An 8,973-nucleotide genomic window follows, 5' to 3' on the forward strand; every position below is an offset into this window, starting at 1 on the left:
TTTGCCTTGAGGAAAACGAACAAAAAATTCAACACAATACAATACACAACCTCAGTTGAAGAGTCAGCTTTTCAAAAAGGTAGCTCTGACCCGATGTCTGACTAAGAGCTGCTTTCTAGTGATCTGTCTGCGGGAGAGACATTAAAAGTCGTAAACCTCATCTTGGGTCTTCTGGTTGGTCTCTCTGGTCAGACTCCAAGCTCTTTGGTCTCAGACGTGGTGCCCCCATTCGCTCTGCAAGTCCAGCATACATTTGGTGCTATACTTTTTAATTTTTTTAACGTTTATTTTTGAGAGAGGATGAGAGGGAGCGTGAGCAGGGGAGGGGCAGAGAGAGAGAGAGGGAGGCACAGAATCCAAAGCAGGCTCCAGGCTCCGAGCTGTCAGCACGGAACCCAACACGGGGCTCGAACTCACGCACCGTGAGACCATGACCTGAGCTGAAGCCAGAGGCGCCCCCCCCAGGCGCCCCCGGTGCTACGCTTTTAGGGACAGAGTGGAGTGGTCCCCGTCAGGCTTTACTGGGGGGAAGAGGGCAACGGAGCCCTTATAGGCCCCTTACAGGCCACTGAGGCTTCTTGTGTGTGAAGATCGAGATTCCCAAAGCTGATTTCTCATCAGAATCACCACGGGAACATTTTTGACATACGTATTCCTGGGCCCCATCTCAAGAGATTAGTCAGAGCTCTGGGATCAGACTTAGGAAACTGCATTTGTCAGAAGATGGATGGCCCAGGATGAGCCAGGCTTGGGGACAGGCTTGGGGCAGGGGCAGTGTCTTAGTTCAGGCTGCTGTAGCAAATATACCATAGATTGGGTGGCTTTAAAAACAAGTATTTATTGCTCACGGTTCTGGAGGCTGGGTATCAGCCTGATGCAAGATCAGGGCATCAAGGTGCTGGGAGATCTGGTGTCTGACGAAGGCCTGCTTTCTGGTTTGCAGATGGCTGTCTGTCTGTCTGTCTGTGTCCTGGGTGGCGGAGAGTGGAGAGAGCAAACACACTGTCATGCTTCTTCCTGTGAGAGCATTGATCCCGTTTGTGTGGGCTCCACCCGTATGGACCCAATCCCCTCCCCAAAGCCGACTTCCGAAAACACTAACCTCGGGGATTAAGCCTCTACATACGAATTTTGAGGGGGGACACACGCATTCAGTCGAGAAGAGGGAGGAAGTGGAGGAGGACCAAATCAGGGCTGGAGAGTCAAGAACCACACTGGAGACAGTTCCCAAAAAGCCAAAGCTGATGTAGTTTGATCCATTTGAATCAGAACAAAATGAATAACACCTTTGTGTTGATTTAAAACACAAACACTGCAAAAGAGCTACGTGGTGAGCCCTTCATTATGACTAAATCTACCATGTTATTTCTGAAATGAGGAGATTTGAATATGGAAAATTAAGATCGATATCTAGATGACCTACTTTCATCGCTGGAATATAATGGGTTCTTTAATTTTCCTTCTTATGGAAATTAGTAACAGTGAAATAAGTCCAAAGGTAAGCTCGTGTATTTCACATCTAATATGGGATGTTGGTGCTGTTCAAAGTATCTAATTTTACTGAGGGAAAAATGCTTTAAAAATACCCTAAGGGAGGGGCGCCTGGGCAGCTCAGTCGATTAAGTGCCCGACTCTAGATTTTGGCCCATGTCATGATCTTGTGGTTCGTGAGGTCGAGCCCAGCAGCAGGCTCTGCACTGACTGGGATCCTCTCTCTCTCCCTCTCTCTCTCTGCCCCTCCCCTGCTCTTGCTCTCTCTTTACAAAAGAAAAAAAAATACCCTAAGGAAACATCTAAGGAAACACCATTCCCTAAATATGCATAGTTTGGTTCCTGGCCGGATGTTCATTTATTTCAGTCTTATCTTCCTTTAAAATCAATCAGTATCCACTGAGTTCCCACTCTGTGCAAGACCTGGATTTGGGAAGCAGGGAGCTTAACCGCTGTAGGGAATATAAGAAAACATGAGCCATGAGCTCTGTTCAAAAGTGGTTTACAAGCTAGCTGGGGAGATAAATGCATGACAGAATTGCTAATGATCCGAAGCAGGTGTATGCTAAAATCAAGTCAATGGTGCAGAGGACACAGCTATAGGAACGCAGATGAGGGGGAGGGAGTTGTGGTCAGGGAAAGGAAAGCTTCTTAGAGGAGGTGTGATCTGGGCTGACCTTGAAGTCTGGGTGAGATTTCACTGAAGGGAGTTGAGCAGAGACTCCCAAGGCAAGGGGGAGAGAGGGCACGAGTCCAGAAGGGGGAAGATGTAAGACAGGCTCAGGAGACAATGCTAGATTGAAGGAAGGTGCTTTCTTGGGAATCACTGGAGGTGAGACTGGACATGGTTAAGGGGTGACCACGAAGGTCCCTGAATGCCAAGGTTCAAAACAGTAGGCAGTCAGGGGCAGTTGATGAGCTTTGATCCGGTTAGAGAGGCAGCAGATGAACACAGTATTTGGAGAACATCATCTGGAGGAAGAGTGTCCGTGGATTAGGAAAGTGATGAGCCACTTAGGGGACTGACATCATAGGGTACATCTGAGGGGATGGGATTCTGAGTCAGACCGTGGGATCTGGGTGAACCAGAGAAGGAAGGTGGCCTTGTTCAGTGAAGAAGGAAGCAGGTCAGTGACAAGAGGAAGGAAGAAGGTCCACAGAAGGAAGGAGGAAGGAAGAAAGAAAGGAAGGAAGGAAAGGAAGGAGGGAAAGGAAAGGAAAGGAGAGGAAAGGAAAGGAAAAGAAAGGATAGAAGGAAGGAAAAGAAGGAAGGAAAGGAAAGGAAGGAAGGAAGGAAAAGAAGGAAGGAAAGGAAAGGAAGGAAGGAAGGAAAGGAAGGAAGGAAAGGAAGGAAAAAAGGAAGGAAGGAAAGGAGGAAAGGAAGGAAGGAAGGAAGGAGAGGAGGTGGCCCCACCTGGTCGGGTGAATGGTGGCGTTGCTGTCAGAAACAGGAAGATAGATGTGGCAGGGATGCTGGTGTAGAGAGAAAGCAAAGGACTTTATTGCAATCATGTTGAGTGTGGGCAGACAACAGAAGGAAATGCAGGCCGGTGCCTGAGATGCGGGACTTTGTGTAGGAGAGAGTTTGAGGCTAGAGTTGTCCCCACAGAACTGAGAGTTCACGTTGAAAAGTGGAGAAGGTTCTTTCATGCCACCATCTGGTCTGTGCCTCTTACGCGCCACACCTCTGCAGCGCTGGGGACACAGGAGGTGGGGGGGGGGAGGAGAGAAGAGCAAAGCACACCCCTCCCTTGTGCAACTTGCATTTCACTGGGGGAAGCTGACATTACACCCAGAGTTTCACAAAGATCTGGGGGAGGGGAGCTCGAAGAGAGAGATGGCAAGCAGACGGAGGTCCATTGTTAGGGGCGAAAAACTAAAGCAGAAGTATTGTGGAAGCCAGGACTCTTACGAACTTTAGTACAGAGAAGAGAAGTCAGAGAAGGTTGAAACTCGGTATCATCTGCTCAGGACCATCGTGGGGCCCTGCCTCGCTGTCCCATGTGCTTGTGATTTTAGGCAGAAAGCACACAATCACTTCCAAACTCACATTGTGGATTCACTGACGAAGCTGGTGTGACCGGCGTCTCCCTGTGAGCTGCCTGGAGGGACCGGAGAATACCACCAACTCGCAGGCACTCAGTATTAGCCTTGGGCATTGAAAGGGAACCAATGAAGCGGTTGGAAAATGAATCAATTAATAGTGTTCATCGCATCAGTTCCTCACCGGGTCCCACGATTCCTTCCGAGCGGCCGGGGATGCTTCGTAATGAAAGCCAGGCTCATGTTCCCATCAGCTAAATGAGGCCTCTCGTCACATGGTTCTTCTAGGAGGGAGAGCCAGTGATGTTGATGTGACTGATACATATGTATCGACCAATTAGTCATAATGGCAGAGAGCTGAGGCCTTGTCTGCATTTCGCGTGAACCCAGAACAGCGCTAGAAATCAGTGGTGGGTTGTAGCTCTCCTCTTAGCAGGTCAGTAGAAAAGGAGGGAGCCCCCTCTGCCTCTCTGAAGCCTGTGTGACATGCCTCGCTCGTATGGCACTTGGTCCACAGTGAAGCAATGATCTCTTCATTTGCCAAGCTTCTGTCCTGGCCTTGGAGTTCTTGAGGTCAGGGGCTGTGTTTTGTCAAACGCTGTGCCTTCACTACTTAGTCCAGTATCCGACACATGGCCCGGGTGCTCGCCAAAGGTCTGGAGCAGGTGCGAGCCCCCGTGGACGCCTCTCATGTGGAAGGAGTATGTGTGGAGGCAGTCGCAGGTACTATTAAGCAGTCAAAGCCACCAAAGGAATTCTGGAGAGCAAGGAACCAGTCCTTCTTTTCAGATTCAAAAGTTACATTTCAGCCCAGCCGGAGGAATATGCGAGAGACAAGGGACACAAGTGTGCAGGAGAATATCAAATGCTGTGTAGCCCTGGGACAGACAGCTCAGCTTCTAGAGTCCTGGTGGGGGAAATGGTCTAAAGTCCAGGAAGTGAATGGACTCAGCTGTCCACAGAGACTCCTGGGTAAATCGGGACGGACTGAGCGCCATGCATAGGCCAGTGACACTAGGGGTGGTACAGGAGACTCAGGGACCCTCCCTAACTTTCCTCTTGTCTGTTACTCAAACTCCCTGCCACACCCCACAACACTAAAATGGCCTCGTGTAAGCCATGTGCTTCTCTCCCTGCCCATCCCCCCCCCCCCCCCCCCCGATCCCGGGCCCCAGCCAGGCTCCTGGGTTACAGATAAATGAGGCTGGAGACCCAGATGAGAAGTACATAGTAATGGAGGCCACATGGATGGGAGGAAGCAGACCATTCTCGGCACTAGCCGGAGAACGACGCTAACAGGGTGATAGGGGAGAGAGTGTGGGTGCTAGGGGAAGGTCTGCCTAGGACTTTAAGGCAGGGAGTCCAGGGTTCTCCATGAGATCCAGGGGACTGAGGCAAAGCGTACAGTTTCATGTTAGAGATTTAGCAGAAAAGAAAAACAGAATCAAATGCCCCCTCCCTTAGACTATCTTCCACTCTGTCTTGGGCTCAGCAGAGTCGTCTTAACTTACTGTGCCTTCTACATTCATTTGGAGGCACCCCACATTCTCTCACTAACTAATACAGTATCTTGATGTATTCATTATTGTGCATAAGAAGGCGGCGATGTGGATGGTGTAGATTTTAGCAGGTGATTATCAAAGTTGATATTTAAAAACAAAACAGGGGCGCCTGGGTGGCGCAGTCGGTTAAGCGTCCGACTTCAGCCAGGTCATGATCTCGCGGTCCGTGAGTTCGAGCCCCGCGTCGGGCTCTGGGCTGATGGCTCAGAGCCTGGAGCCTGTTTCTGATTCTGTGTCTCCCTCTCTCTCTGCCCCTCCCCCATTCATGCTCTGTCTCTCTCTGTCCCAAAAATAAATAAATGTTGAAAAAAAAATTAAAAAAATAAAAAATAAAAACAAAACAAAGGATTCCTCTGTAACAGTACAGTGATACACAGCTTGGATTCTTTGCTTACAATGAAAAGAAACCAATTAAAACAACGTAACACAAAGGCAGGAATGGGGTAGGGGTGCATATTCCCTGGGAAGAAGAATAGTGAGACCAAAGGGCTCCACGCAACAAAGGCCATCGCCCAGCTCCAGATGGGGATGCATCTGGGGGAAGCAACTCAGGGACTGTCGTAAGGGTCCTGCCCTCAGAATGACCCAGCCCCACTGGGCTTCCTGTTTGTATCATTTTGCCTCAGAGTAGGGACAGAGCCAGTGGTTTGGCTCATATTAGGTGTCCTTCCTCTGTTCACTGACATCATCCAGGGAAGAAGCCACTGTGGTGGGCAGCGCCCCAGCCCATACCAGGGGCCATCCTGGAGAGCGGGGGGAGAGCAAGGCTGTAGTCTGAGGGGCTAGGCTGGGAACGCTAACTCTCCAGAGGGCCTGTGTGAGCATCATGGGAAGATAGTGCTTGTGAGAAGTCTGTTCCAGCTCCTGGAGTGAAAGAGCTACTCCAAAATGGTAGCTTTTAATCATAAGATAAAAATTGCCGGGACGCCTGGGTGGCTCAGTCGGTTAAGTGTCTGACCTTGGCTCAGATCATGATCTCACGGTTCGTGGGTTCAAGCCCCGCATCAGGCTCTGTGCTGACAGCTTGGAGCCTGGAACCTGCTTCGGATTCTGTGTCTCCCTCTCTCTCTGCCCCTCCCCCACTCACACTCTGTCTCTGCCTCTCAAAAATAAATACACATTGAAATAAATTTAAAAAAAAATAAGATAAAAATTGCCATACGCTTCCATTAGCCTGAACGCCCCATTCCATGGGATTTCTGGCAGATTGCTACTTTAATTTTCAAACTTGTTTTAATTGTTAGAATTTAATTGTAGCTTCCAAAACACACTCGAGACCACAAATAAAGCATTTTAAGATTCCTTGAAGCCAAAATGTTCAAGCTGATGAAAAGATAAATTGCCCTCTATGGTCCTTACATGATTCACATGGGGAAAGAGCTTAGTCTGCCCCACCCCATCCCACTCCACCCCCCGCTAGGCCTCGGCTTCCAGGCGAGACTCTGCCCTTCTCCTCCTGGTGACTTCAGGCACATCGGTCCCCTCCGTGGGCTTTAGTTTCTTCATCTGTGAGAAGGGCTCAGAGCTGATGAGGAGCTTGAACTGGACGGCCCCAGATAATGACGAACAACTCTACCCTACAGTTCAGGACCGAAAGCTCTTTGCCGTCTATCATGACATTCGATTCTTCAAGTGTAACAGCCATTGCATAAACTTTATATAAGCCTCCGCAACCACCATTTATCAATGAGAAGCCCGTGCCTTGCTGTTCCAGTGGTCCGTGGGCATGTGGGGTAGGGCCATTCTTCTCCATAAACCTGCAGACATGACAGCCTCATCTCCAACACGTAGAATGGTGACCCAGGCGGGAGGAAGCTGAGTGCGACAGAGCCCTGGAGAAATCAGTCTGAACTAATTGGCTTTCCATGCATGCCTTCATCAGGAAATGAGGCACCATTATACTATTTTATTATAATTACTATAATATCTTAGAAGCAAGACTCTTTAGCTCCCCCCCCCCACACCCATAATTAGTAATAATGAGTTAATTCGCAACCGGATCTGTTTCATTTTTCAGGTCGGAGGGCATGTAGCATCTAACTTCCTGTTTTCTATCAAAATTAGTTTACCCTTGTAGCTTTGCACATTCCTGAGTGGGTTCAATTGTATTGGTGGTGAATGGTAGTGTGAATTTGTCCTTGGAGACTATCGGGATATAATTCACACGGCTCAGGGATGCCTTGGTGGGCTAGTATTTCCTCCTTAAGCGATCCTTGATACCCAAATGCTCCATTCAGTGCTTCCACAGGAAGAAATTTCGGTTTCCCCCACCATTATTGTTTGTCGACATTTCCTACTTAAGACCATAGATTTGGGGGCTGCAAGTGATCTTAGAGGTAATCCACTCCCATATTAATGCAAGTGAATTGGATTCCCGAAAGGTTAAGTGAATTGCTCAAGGTCACAGGGCTCAGAATTCAGGATTTCTGGTACTCATCCGGAGCCCTTGACACGTCATGGGTCTGCCCGGGAGGAAGATCGCAGGAGTGTTTTTTTATTACCTTGGTGTCATTTCATGAACAAATAGTGACAAAGAGGCAGAGATTGGAAAGAGGGGAGCAGTGGAGGGAAGGTGTGGGAGGGAGCGCAGCATTAGAGAGTCAGACACAGGTTATAAAATACCGTAGGGACTGAGGAACGCTGTTAGGAAGTTGGCTTTGTAAAACCCTCACCCGAAACAGCAGTGCGCAACGAAGACGATTTCAGCCACAGCTTTCTTAAGTTTCTGCAATGCGTTTTTTAAATCTGCTTCTGAATCCCAGCACCACATTTCTAGACACCCGTATTTGAAACTAATCAGCGAGGCAGTAGGCTGAGAGTCGCCTCAGGCCTGCCGTGACCCTGACCATCCTAGTAGAGATGTGTTATTTCTCTCCTGGGCTGGTGGCAGATGCCTTAGCCACTTTCTGTTCTGGCCCTTTAAGGAAGAGAGGAAGTGGATGGAGGGCTGGCCTGTCCCCACCCAGTCCTGTCTGAGGGCCCCAGCTCAGTGGGAACTCCTTTGGAGGGAGAACATGGCCAAGTCCCCCTTCTGTGCTCAAGAACTGTGGGGCTTTGCATCTTGCAAGGGGCCTGGTGGAACTCTAGTAGCTTCCTTGCACAAGGAATTTCACCATCCAGGTGAGGTCTGGTTCCCATTCCTCCCCGAGCCACCAGACTCCAGGGGGATAATTTTGAGATCCTGGTCACCTGGAATCGAACTTGCCACCACTAGTATCATGCATTCTCTTGCAGCAATTACCTCTACGTTGTTAGCATAGAAAATCAACCCAATCAATGTGAAACTACAAAGCTTTTGAATCTATAAAGAACCTACCACTGACAACCAGACTGAACCACAGATGTCATCTCTCTGTAGCCAACCCCCACACCCCTCAGGCGGTGCCCCAAACATCCCCCCACCAATAGAAAAAAAGGAAATGGCATCCACACCTCTCATGCCGCAGAGAAGGCCCTTCTGGGCTGCTGTTCTTGGGTCATCTGACAGTTGGGGGTGGGTTAAACGATTTGGGGTCTGTCCACCTGTCCTCTGCCCATGGTTGACCTTCCCTACAGGGACTCCCCTTAAAAATTACAGCAAAGGATGACTGGTGACGAGAGCGTGGCTGCACAGTCCGCAATTTACTGGGGTCATCTTGGATTCTAAACTGGCCACAGAAGGTTGGAGGAAAGAGGGAAGGAAGGGCCATCCCTCCCTGGGTGGAGGGATTCCTTAGCCCGAGAAGGTACTGGAGGTCTGAGGAGCTGGGGTTGTCCTGTTGGCTTAGGGGCAGTAGAGCGTTTCTCTCTGGGAGCAGGCCCTGAAAGGCTTCCTTCCCGAGCTGCTCATGGTGATGGCCTTCTGGTCGCCAAAATGTGGCTCTTTTTTTACGGGGGA

This window comes from Felis catus, chromosome D2 (genome assembly GCF_018350175.1).
Source record: "Felis catus isolate Fca126 chromosome D2, F.catus_Fca126_mat1.0, whole genome shotgun sequence".
Lineage (NCBI taxonomy): Eukaryota > Metazoa > Chordata > Mammalia > Carnivora > Felidae > Felis > Felis catus.